This window comes from Nannobrachium achirus (genome assembly GCF_963921795.1).
Source record: "Nannobrachium achirus genome assembly, chromosome: 10".
Taxonomy (NCBI): domain Eukaryota; kingdom Metazoa; phylum Chordata; class Actinopteri; order Myctophiformes; family Myctophidae; genus Nannobrachium; species Nannobrachium achirus.
In genome coordinates this window covers 49,090,713-49,102,748 of record NC_137819.1, presented here as the reverse complement: position 1 = coordinate 49,102,748, position 12,036 = coordinate 49,090,713, and the positions used below count along the sequence as shown (strand labels likewise).

The 12,036-nt window shown below is 44.9% G+C and overlaps 1 pseudogene across 1 annotated transcript; it reads right to left on the bottom strand.

Moving 5' to 3' along the window:
• Positions 1–367: 367 nt before the first annotated feature.
• On the bottom strand, positions 368–1,963 carry LOC308293123 (conserved oligomeric Golgi complex subunit 8-like; annotated as a pseudogene). The gene has a single exon. The product of its transcript is annotated as a conserved oligomeric Golgi complex subunit 8-like (transcript).
• Positions 1,964–12,036: the final 10,073 nt, after the last annotated feature.

The following is a 12,036-nucleotide window of genomic DNA, read 5'->3' as shown; positions in this document are numbered from 1 at the left end:
TAACAGTGTAGTGCAACAGTTAACGCTGAAACGATAAAACAAGCAATGAGCGAAGTTATTTTAGAGTTGGATGTTTTGCTACGCTGATTGGTTAGAGGAGTCTGTCTGTCAAGGCAAGTTGTGATAAAATTATGTTCCACAAGGATGAAGGATTTGAAGGATTGACAAAGTTTTAATCAAAAAGGCAAAATGTTGAACAGAGTATCGGCATTACAGATCATCAGAGGAGCAGGCCTCCAATGTAAACCCATATTGTGTGGCCTCCACTTCCAGTACCTCAGGCCATTTAGCATAGCACTCAGGGTCAGAGAAGCTTTGAGCTGATTCAGGAGGCAGTGAGTTAGGTTCTTGGTTCTATGGGTTGAGGTTATTTTGCGGTGTTGAGGATGTCACTGAGGACATCAGGCTCCGGGGTGGTCAGACTGCTGAGCTCAGTGCTAATGTCCACCTCTGGTGACACCACCTTGTGCTTGGGCAACACAAACTCCAAAGGCTCCAGAACTGCATCCACGTCAACACGACCCAGGTTGCCATATTTGTGAAGCTCTGTTGGAGGAATGCCCAGAATGAGAGTTAACTGAGCTGGAGGGAACAAGACTTGCAAACAGCGGTTAAGGAAAGGAACTAGGTCGTCTGCAAAAGCACTGCAGAACCGGACAAACAGCTCTTTCTCCTTGCTGCTGAAGGCAGACTCTTCTGCTCTGTGGAACGCCAGGATCAGCATGGTCACTGTCTCAAGTGCATCCTCGAGGTGTTTGGTGACCTCCTAGGCCAGTCCAATGGGACAGCAGAGCCGCAGGTCATTGAAAGCAGTCAGGCTGTTGTTGAGGAAGAAGGCCAGGGGCTGGAAGTCCAGAAGAGCCATGGGGGGTTGCAGGGTGCCAGGCTGCGTGCAGGGCACTACCAGTGGGATGGTACCACTCAGCATGGAAGGGAGGGACATCGGTGTGTACTGGTTCATGTCCTCCTGGAACTTGGCAACCGCCTCCTGGACTGCTTTGTGGAAGGTGTCTGCTGCCACCCTGTGGAACATGGGTGGAAGCTGCCCCCTGAAGTCCACCCCCACTCTACTGAGAGACAGGCCAAAGAACATGCACTGACCCAGCAGAGAGTCAAGTCGTCCACCCACCCCATGGTGGAGGTCCTTCTCCAGGGTCCGTAGGAACTCGGCCACCTTCTGCACCACCCAGCTGTGTAAAATGTCCCTCTTGTTGACTGTCTGTCCTGCAGGAGGCATTGGCGGGTCCTCTTCAGAGAAGATGCCATGGTACTGGGTGATGATGTCAAACAGGTGGACTCTGCACGCCTCTATGGTCTTGGTGATGTGGAAGTACGGGTCGTCACTGGGTATACCGGCAAGGATGGAGTGTAGCCAGCTGCCACGAGCTTGCAGGAACTTCACTCTGAGCTCCACCTCCGTGAACACGTCCATCCTGCAGAGATAGCCAATCACATGGATGCTAACGTTTAACTGGCAATTGCTGCTAAGCTGCTCCAGCAGCTGGTTCAGCATGAGCTGAGTGGACTGACGCACTTCCTGGCAAATTCCTTGCATTACTGGCAGCGATGAATGCTTCTTCTCCAGCCTCTTGACATAAGCTTCCAGCTCCAGGGCGTCCTCATAGTAGCCGTTGCGGACGCAGGTGTCCATGAGTTGAGGGATCTCCAAAATCCCTCCTTCCTCCTTCATGAAGCCCATGCCTTTGTCACCAAAGCTGTGTAACTTGTCTATCAGTCTGGAGACGCTGCTCTCGACATGGCCAGAGTCCCTGTAAATCTCTTGGGTGCAGTCTGCCGTTGGAATGAACGTCTTGTAGTCAGAGAAGACACGCTCCTGGGGCTGCAACAGTTTCTCCGCTCCATACGAGCTCACTTCAGACGAACAGCCTGTGAAGTCAGGATTTTTTCTCCAGTTCTCTGAAAAGCTGTCTTTGCTTTCATCGTCCATGTCTACAGCTGTCATGCTGGTGACTTGCAGTGATCCAGAACCAGAACTGCTTCCCTTTCCAGGGTCTGATCATTTAACCTTAGTGTACATCAGTAGGTGGCTAGTGCCCTCTACCAATGCCTTCAACTCCACTTTTGTAATATCACGTTTACAAGTGTAGGATGAAAAGTTACATCTACTATATAAACTGTAGTTGTTTGTCTGAGACGGACTTTGCCCAAATATGCACATGCCTGACGTCAAAGCCCATGTCGCTGTTGTTGTTAGGCAATGGTTTCTGTTGTGTGTGACATCAGACCGGAACTCGATAAGCCAGAGAGACAGAGAGAAAGGGGTTGTGTGGTCTGGCATCAGGCCAGGGCTAGAAGAGAGAGAGACGAGGGAGAGTGGAGGGAGAGAGTGGAAGAGAGAGCCTAATTTACCCATGCTTGAGAAAGAGAGAGGGGGGGTGGGAAAGAGGGAGAGTGGGAGCGAGGGAGAGAGAGTCTATTTCACACACCTGAACATGCTGATCCATGTGTCAATTTGTGACGTGTTGTCAGTGAAATAACCCCAGCAATGCTTGCTGGGCAAGCTGTTTTGGTGTACGTACAGTATGCTCATGCCCAGTTGCTAGGTGCCGGTGCGACAAATGCTTCACAACTGGCTACAGCAACCAGAAAGTATTTCACATTGCACTCTACCAGTGGTGTAAAGTACATTTACTCAAGTACTGTACTTAATTATAATCTTGAGGTATTTGTACTTTACTGGAGTATTACAGTGGCGCAGTTGGTAGCGCTGTCGCCTCACAGCTAGAAGGTCCTGGGTTCAATTCCTGCCGGGGGACGCTGTGGGCGCTGTGTTCTCTCCTCCGCATCATCAGCGCCCACACCCTAGGTGGGGTTGGCAAAGGGGCCGTTCTGTGTGGAATTTGCATGTTCTCCCCGTATCTCCTAGGGTAGATATCCTCACAAAAACATGCAGTAATCCTGGTCTCTATAATGCCAGCCGGGGCGCCTGATGGAGGAGAAAGGAACTGGTTGGAATAACGTGTTCCATCCACACTCTACGTCCAACCGGGGAAGCTCCCCCCTGTCAGGTGAAAAGAAGCGGCCTGCTCACTCCTCATGCACTGAAGGAAGCATGAGCTTCCTCTCCAGGCATGGCAGAGGGAGAGCAGAGCCCAGGATTACAACTTGTTAAGAATATCGTGGAATAAAAAATATTTTAGTACTTTTTCCACATACAGCTTGGATTATGCTCTTTGTCTCTGTGAGCCTTTGTTTTCACAAACGTCCACTGTTATGCTATGACTAACTTTCTGACCATAAACATTCTCTAAGCATGTTCAACCAGAGTGAAGTGTTGAATCAATGTGACATCCTGTCAATCAAGGTGGATCTTTGAGTGGTGCTCCTGTAAGGAGCCAACCGCTCCTACAGCTGGCTTTGTCCATTTATCCAGGGAAAAGGGTTGCCCAGGGTCACATTGGCCAAGCTTTGTTGGACGCTTAATGAAATTAAGGCATAAATAGCACCGCTCACTTCACACTGGCTGTGATTTTATAAGCTGGCAGTGTTTCTATCATTCATCAAATTGCTGGGAAAATGATCTCAACGATATTGTTCATTGTTGTGGTGTAGACTCCACCATTCACCCGAGTTAGAACAATTTTTCAAACTATGATATTTATAGTTATTGTCATGGTTATCGTTCTTGGTGTGGACAGCCCTTAACGTTACTGCCTGTCTCAGTGGCATTTTAGCAGCGACTGGTCATATGCTTTCAAAGCATAAAACAGCTAAACGTCTCCCAGGCACTTGGAGTAAAAGAGGAATATCCCACACAATGATATCATACAGTACAGTATATTACTTTATCTGCTATGGCACAGTTTCTTTCACTGCACCATAACTCTGCATTACACATCCAAGCCTCTGTGACATTATGTGTCCGAGCTGGAATGACACCATCGTAACACAGTAAGTTATGACAGCTTGTCCTCGTGGGTCGTGGCAATTGTGTTTGGCTGCATTGGCTGCATTGAAGGTCACAGCTTTGTAAAGAGGGAGATGAGAAGAACTATAAATGGAACCAGTGAAGTAGTGTGTTGCACTATTCTGGGGATGTTTTTAATGTTATTTTAAATTCACCTCTGTCTGTAATGCAAGGTGTATTAGGAATTAGCGTGGCCTGCATGTTTCTGAGCTGGAGCATGCTGTGGTTAATGTATTGCTAATGAGCAGCAGGTAGGGCATTTTGGTTATCGTAAGGAGCAAATCTTTGACCTTCTTAATTCCACATTACATGGCCTATTTCTTCTGAGCCGCTACAAATTCCACTTCAGTGGAAAAGGGGGGGTGTATGAACATGAAGGCGGTTGTCCTGAGAGAAAAATAAAACATGTTGAAGAGAAAATGCTTTAATTTAGAATCAATAGTACCCGGTTCTATTATCCACTGACATTATCTCCACAACAGCTCACAAAGCATGCCATAAATGCAATTGTTGTGTGCTCATCTGTGGTGTGGATGAGTTTATTGTGTGTGGAGATAATTCCGTATCAGATATTGATGTCAGACAGAGAACGACTGGCACAACGAGAAGCACGCTGGGCAAAAACACTCTGGGTTCTCATTGAAACAACTGATGCATGCAGAGCGCCAACAGGGAATCTGTGTGAGTGAATTACTCTGGGTGGGTGGGGGTGTGTGTGTGTGCGTGTGTGTGTGCGTGCGTGCGTGCGTGCGTGCGTGCGTGCGTGTGCAAATGTATAATTTGGAGAGGAGAGATGCGAGAGTGAGATAAACTAAACGAGGGTAGGTATGGGGGGAGGGGTAGATGGGGTGAGCGATAAAAGAGCGGGATTGAAAGAGTGTAGAGACATCTTCAGCACGAGAGTACGCTCCCAAGACAGAAGGGAGAGAGAGAGAGAGAGAGAGAGAGAGAGAGAGAGAGAGAGAGAGAGAGAGAGAGAGAGAGAGAGAGAGAGGCAGGCAGGCAGGCAGGCAGGCAGGCAGGCAGGCAGGCAGGCAGGCAGGCAGGCAGACAGACAGACAGACAGACAGACAGACAGACAGACAGACAGACAGACAGACAGACAGACAGACAGACAGACAGATAGATAATGAGGAAGCCTTTTTAAATGTCAGGGTCACAGGGTCCCTCAGGTAACAAACTCTATGAAATGACCAAAGCTATTCATACTATGAAAGCCAATGGAGACAGACACATGATACACAGTATCAAGTCTGAGTGTTAATTTAACTCTAAATTAAAATTGACCTTTAAGTAAGGGTTGTGCTGTGTATTTGACAATGCATATCATTATCACATACGGTTGGATGCTTGAATAATACAATGAAGCCTAATCAAGTAGGCCTAGTGTTTTTTCAGTCCTGGTTTAGGGGGACTTAAATATTCAAGTGCAGACTTTGCCATTCTTGGGGTATGTTCACACTATCTGCCTTAAAAAAAGAAAGGAAAATAGGCACCATCTTATTAAAAGATCAAACCTCGGTTCGAAGTGAAGCGGTGAATTTTTATTCTATGTGTTCTAGAGCTATGAAATCTGTTTTAATTCTATATTTTTATGAATTCTTAATGAATGAATGATTTTGTCTGGAGGGACAAATTGTCATGTGAAGCTTGACCAATCCTCAATACTGCATGCACGGGACATGACACAGACACGGGACTCCTTGGAAGCCTATGAGACAGACTGTACGGGACAGACAAAGCCACTCCTTGGAAGCGGCTTTCACCGCTTCAAAAAAAATTAAAAAGAATTGACTAAAAGGTGAACACATACCCTCCGTATTTAAAAGGTGCTGGTCAGTACGCTTTTTACTTGCTCCAGCAGAGCGCACAAGTACTGCGATCGGCAGAGTTTCCGGCTGTCTCTTTGTGTTTCCGGCCCGCAGTACAAAGGCAGTGCCTTTAGCCAATGAGGGAGCCGCGTTCTCTGTGATGTCACCACCAACAAGTGCGACCTGATATAAATAACAAGGCGCAAGTAGGCACCTCGACAGTGCCAACTTGCCCTCCCACATTACATACAGACAGCACCGAACAGTACCGAATGCAGTACTTGCGTGCTCTGCTGGCGCACAAGTGCACAAGGCGCAAGTTGTCTCCTCATCAGAAGGCAGTCTTTTCTTTTTTTTCTCTTTTTGCAGAGCATACTGCAGTGGCGTCAGTTCAGCAAAAGATAGGGTATGGCAAAGATGGGAGTCCAGGCTCATGGAAAATAGGCATTACATTTTAGATAACACGGTTCTATTGTGAAAATAGCAGATCTACATGCTCACAACGCCTCGCGCTGCGAGGCATTGTGAGCATGTAGATCGGCTATTTTCACAATGTCTGAAAAAATATATATATACTTTTTACACAGGTTTCTACGGTTCCTTGGGCTGAATATGGCAGCCTGGAATGGTTTTTCAAGTGCAGCTAAGCATGTTAGTAAACGTGCCACAATTAACAATAAAATGCATTGCACCTGTGCAGCTGACCTGTGGAACCTGGGAATATACCATTCTGTCAAGATGGGGAGAATAAAAGTGTGGAGAATATAATTATAATACCTTGTTAAAGTGACCATTATGTAAAATTTTGCATTGGTAGTTATTTTACTGAAATTTAACAACATAATAACAAGCGCAGGTAGACAAAGCGACATTCATGGATTGATATTTAAAAGTAACTTTTATTTTCCCCCCTGGACCCAGAGTATGGCAGCGGCATACAGCTGCCATACCCAATTGACGCCCCTGGTAGACTGCTTTCAAAAGTTGAAAATAGTTTTTCAACTTTTGAATGCTTCCCTCAAGACAATTGCATTGTATTTGCTACAGTCATAGTTGCAGAAGACTCAGTAGCCGTGCCCGCCAGGAGAGCTGACATGCGGAGGAGGAGAGGAGGAGAGATTTGGTGTCCGTCTCTGGCAGGGCTAGAGCAGAGGTTATGGGGTCACTTGGTTCATCTTCCCAGGAGCATGAATGAGCTCAGCAAGTTTCATAGTAATCTGGGAAGCGGTTTTTGAGATATCTTGTGTGCACATGGAAATCTTGCCTAAGGGTGGCACTACTAGACGAAAAGCCATGAGGGTCAACACAATCAGTATAGGGTTCATGCTCTGAGGCGCATGAAGGTTCACAGTAAATTCCATGGCAATAGACCTAGTCGTTTTCGAGATATCTTGTTTAGGACTGTGGTGGACGGAATGGAGGATGGAATCCATTTCGTGTCCTGCCACTAGCAGGGTTAAAATATATATGCTCATTGTCTCTTTAAGGACCTATACCTACATTGTACTGATACAGGCATGATTATTGTATGTGAGTAGATTCTGTGACAGATTACTACTCTGCCAAAGTATTGTACTGAACTTAGTGATTATTGCAGTATATTACAGTTGTTTATTGTATATTGCCGTTGTTTACTGTGATATACTGTATATTTTCGGGGAGAGGGAAGCCCTATAGCAGCTCAGCTCAGAGCCAAACACTAGAACAGGGGTCTTCAACGTTTTCAGGCCAAGGACCCCTTAGTTGAGAGAGAGATGAAGCAGGGACCCCCACAAACTTTTCATAGATTCTATATAGTTTCATTGTTTGGCAGCACAATCATCAGTGTATTTTGGATTCATGTCAATTTATAAAATATTCAACCACTTGAACCGTCAATACTTAATAAACATGACCTTTCACTCTGTACTTAGTCTGCTCTTTTCCCCCTCTACACCAAATTCTTTGCCGAAAATAGACGATCTACAAGCCCACGAGGCGTTGTGAGCTTGTAGATCTGCTATTTTTGGCTAAAGTTCTTTGAATATGGACGCTAGGGTTGAAGTGGTTAATATAAAAAAGAAGAAAAAAGTTTCTATCACTCAAAGATTTGGAGGACCCCCTGTGGTAACTCTGAGGACCCCCTAGGGGTCCCGGACCCCCTGTTGAAGACCCCTGCACTAGAAGATATAAAGATGTACCGGTAAGTTATTTCTTCAGAATCATTAAGAGAGCCATTTTAATCTAGCGGTGGCAAAACTTTTGGGTTAACTTGTGACCTGGCCGGTGGTTTCAATACTGTGTGCTACAATGGAGCAAGTAATATGAGGGATATAATATAATGTGTCATCTGGAATGGAACCTCAAGGACTGCAATGACTCAAGTTTAACACCCTGCAGTGAAAGAATACAATCGGTGAGACCTGTTATGTATGTGTGCGTGTGTGTGCGTGTGTGCGTGTGTGTGTGTGTGCGTGTGTGTGCGTGTGTGTGCGTGTGTGTGTGTGTGTGTGTGCGTGTGTGCGTGTGTGCGTGCGTGCGTGCGTGCGTGCGTGCGTGCGTGCGTGAGTGCGTGCGTGCGTGCGTGCGTGCGTGCGTGTGTGTGCGTGCGTGTGTGTGTGTGTGTGTGTGTGTGTGCAAGCGCGTGTGTGTTTACTTCCTCTGTGCCAAGGTTTTGACAGGGACTCTTGGCAGTGAGATGTCCGCCTAAGGAGCTGGTATTGTCAGACAGACAGGCATAAAATCTGTTGCCTAATTACCAACAGAGATAGACAGTCAGGATGGGAAGAAAGACAACAGGGATGAGGGGGAGAGAGAGAGAGAGAGAGAGAGAGAGAGAGAGAGAGAGATGGAGAGTGAACAGGACACCAAAGAGAGCTGGATGTACAGAGAGAGAGAGAGAGAGAGTGACAGTAAACAAAAGAGGGAGTCTGACCAATGGAAAGAGAGACGAGCTGAAATACAATGATTAGGAACAGTGGGCACTGGGCAGACAATATGGAGAAAGACTGAGAGCTGCAACAGAGCAGAGAATCAGAGAGAGAGGGGAGAGAGAGATAAAGCTCTGTGGTTTGGATTTGTTTCAAATCTAAATGTTTGTTCTCCAGATGACTACTGGGATGCAAATTAACAATCTATATGCATGTACCGTACATGTGTGCACACACATGCACACAAATGGAGTCGTACTCAAAGTAGATAGAGAAACTAATTGTCTTTTGCAAAACAATGTAAACCTCATTAGAAGTTAATTTCAAAGTGAAATTTGAGCTAGCTACACTCAATACAAAACAAGGAGAAAAACAGCAGAGGACAGGAATTGCTAGGGCTCACCATGCTGCACTCTGAAATGATACATTTTGATGTTGTGAGTCTCACCATACTTTGTTTTTCAGCCATTGCCAATTACCTAAGCTGAAATCCTGGTCGCTGCGCTCCCTCTGCCAACCTGGGGAGAGCCCCGAACTGAGCTCATGCTTCCTTCAGTGCATGATGAGTGAGCAAGCCACTTCTTATCTCCTGACAGGGGGGAGCTTCCCCGGTTGGACATAGCGCGTGGAGGGAACACGTTATTCCAACCAGTTCCTTTCCCCTCCATCCGGCACCCCGGCTGGCCTGGGGGAAGCATTATAGAGACCAGGATTATTGTTTTTGTGAGCGTACCTACCCTAGGAGATACAGGGAGAACATGCAAACTTCACACAGAAAGGCCCTTTCACCAACCCCACCTAAGGTGTGTGCACTAATGATGTGGAGGAGAGAACACGCCCCAGGCGCCCACAGCGAACCCAGGATCTTCTAGCTGTACCGACTGCGCCACCGTGTCCCCGCTCACCATACATTTTGATGTTGTGACTATCAATAAATCCTTTTTTTTTTAAAATAGCATAACAAATGTGAAGATTGATGATTATGCAAAATAATCATACAGGTACAAGCAGTGAAATGTTGATGGGGCATGTTCCACAGAGACTGTGTTTGCACAACAATACCATTTAATAACAAGATAATGATAAAAGAAATTAAGTAATAATACTGGATGAGATAGAAATAAAGTTAAGTACAGCTACCGTAGAACAGCAGTATGATAAAACCTCAGGTACAATATCTGGTGTAAAAAAAATGAAAGAGCAATGTATATCTTTCAAATGTGCAAGAGAAGCAGAAGGCACAGAGATATAAATCAATACCACATGTCTATTCCACTTGTCTGTGTGCATGTGCGAGTAACATTTTGATCAGCACTGCTCAGAATCGTACAGTTGTTGTTTGCTTTTGTTATTTATTTTGTATAAATGTTTTACCGTGCCTCAATCAGGGCTCTGACTGCTGCAGGGGAAACCATCTCTCTCTGGGCCTTGTGCCCCGGGCTGGGAGACATCTCCAGTGGTGGAAAAAGCATTACAATGTTGTACTTAAGTAAAGGTATCAATACTGCAATATAGAAATACTCTGTTAGTAAAAGTCAGGAATTCAAAATGTACTTGAGTAAAAGTACAAAAGTATTTGTATCAAAATGTACTTAATGTACAAAAAATAGAACGTTCTCATTATGCAGAATGTCCCATTGCAAATGTTTTCAAATATATAAAATGTATAAAATATATTTTGAAAATAGCAGAATGATTCAGCTTTTTTAGTTTTTTTTAAACCTCATAAAGTCAATGCCAGCTTCCACACCAGCCACGCTTTTTCACATAGCGAAAAGGCATATTTTATTTATTCGTTCTTGTGTCAAATTTTGCGAACATTCGCTGCTCCTCTCTACTCCTCTCTCTCTCCGTATCAAAGCAAGCTAACTCTATCCAATTTGAAGAGAGAGAGAGAGAGAGAGAGAGCATGGTCGAGGGACCATCCCTTTGCATTGAGGCCGAGGGGGAAAGATTCTCTTTTTCCTTGTCTCGTCTCGTCTGTGAGTGTGAGTGAGTGTGTGTGGCTGCTTGCTAGTACTGCCGTCAGTGGTGGAAAAAGTGAGAATGTGATGCCATTGTTCAATTTGACCAATTTTATATGCATATTTGCGTCGCGGTAGGTATAAAGTAAAAAGCGTAAAACGAACATTTCACATTTTCTGGTAGCTTATTCGCGTTGCTAATTTCCCGGTGCATATAAAACAGTTTTTGGATCAAAGATGTAGTGGAGTGGAAGTAAAAGTATTGGAAATTGGAAATACTCCAGTAAAGTACAAATACCTAAAAATTGTAAGTAAATCTACTTAGTTACTTTACACCACTGGACACCTCCAGCTCTTCCCATTTCACATCATCACAAACAGTCCGTTACTAGCATGATGTTTGTCCCCCCAAGCACCTGCTGTCATATTATGCCCTGCAGGGACCGGAGAGACTGGAGAGATACCTTCCGCAGCACTCGTACTGTAGGCCCAAGAGCTGTTCCATCTCTGTATCATAGAGATGGCCCCTGGCAGGATCATGCTCTGGGTTGTAGCCGAGGCCAGTAGAGTAGGAAGATTTCAGGGTCATCTCTGACACCTTCATTTCCTCACCTGCCTGAGGTGATACAGGCGTTGCCTCGCTTTCTTTATTTTGTTGATAAAATACAAAATAAACTTAAATTTAAAACCAAGAAATTTAAATAGAAATGTGTATCTGAGTAAAAAGAATAAATAATAACTATTGAGAAATGGAACTCATCACTATCACAGGGTGGTGGGCATGAACCCCTGTGCGATGTTTCCCCATCACAACTGCGAGATATTTTGATGTCAACCCTGCCTTGCTGTGATTTCTCTGACAGCCTGACTTATGAGCTTCATAAATATTTTATCCACGTGTTTGTATTTCAGTGTTTCAGACAAACAAGTCAGTGCACCCTGGCTGTCCTTGGAATTTACAAAAGAACGGAAGAGAAATAATCTCCATTGGGTGTGGTTGCCACTTCTAAAGCAAAGTAAAGCTCAAAACACCACGGTGGAATACCCAGTGCATCGAATGGTAGAGACAGAATATTTTTCTTGAGTTCTTGTTGAACGTTTTCAGTGAAACCGCAACATGAGTCGTTAAAATCTGTCAATATTAGAATTAGAGAGAGAATATGAACCAAAGAAATGCTTACGGGTAAGAAGCCCAATAACAACCACCCATTCTACTCATCTTTAGGAGCTCCAGTCAACAAAACCACTGTGAAAACAAGGATTCAGTATGTGAGAGCTTCATTTCAAGAGGATATTTTTTGTTATTGCTGATTGGTGAAATTCATTAGTGTGACGCTGTATGAATGATTACGCTTTTTTTTGCTTTACTGAATTGTTGAACACAAGCAGTTTGTTGATTGGCTAATATAGACCCAGTAAAATGG